The sequence below is a fragment of the Acanthisitta chloris genome, unplaced genomic scaffold (genome assembly GCF_000695815.1).
Source record: "Acanthisitta chloris isolate BGI_N310 unplaced genomic scaffold, ASM69581v1 scaffold32134, whole genome shotgun sequence".
Taxonomy (NCBI): Eukaryota; Metazoa; Chordata; class Aves; order Passeriformes; family Acanthisittidae; genus Acanthisitta; species Acanthisitta chloris.
In genome coordinates this window covers 32,569-32,904 of record NW_008668154.1, presented here as the reverse complement: position 1 = coordinate 32,904, position 336 = coordinate 32,569, and positions in this window count along the sequence as shown.

Genomic DNA, 336 nt, shown 5'->3' with positions numbered 1-336 from the left:
CTTGTCCAGAACTACACCAGAATTTGACTAAAACAGTACCAATATACGTCTTACATGCTTAAACAACTTATTTGCTCAGAGTGTTTGTGTGCATTTTCTCTCTCCCACCCTAAGGTTACACATGCACTGCACCTTTCAGTCTTGGTTCACTTTCTGTCCAGTCTCCTGTACTCCTGCAAACAGCACGCTGGCGGAATTTCTTAGCTCAGCTTGTATGTACCACTAGAAATACTACACAGCCCTGCACAGCAGAAAAGTTCCCATTGCTGGCATTCACTGTGTCAGGCTTTTATACTCTGTTTAACAATCTTAAGGGACTATGACAACTCAAATCTA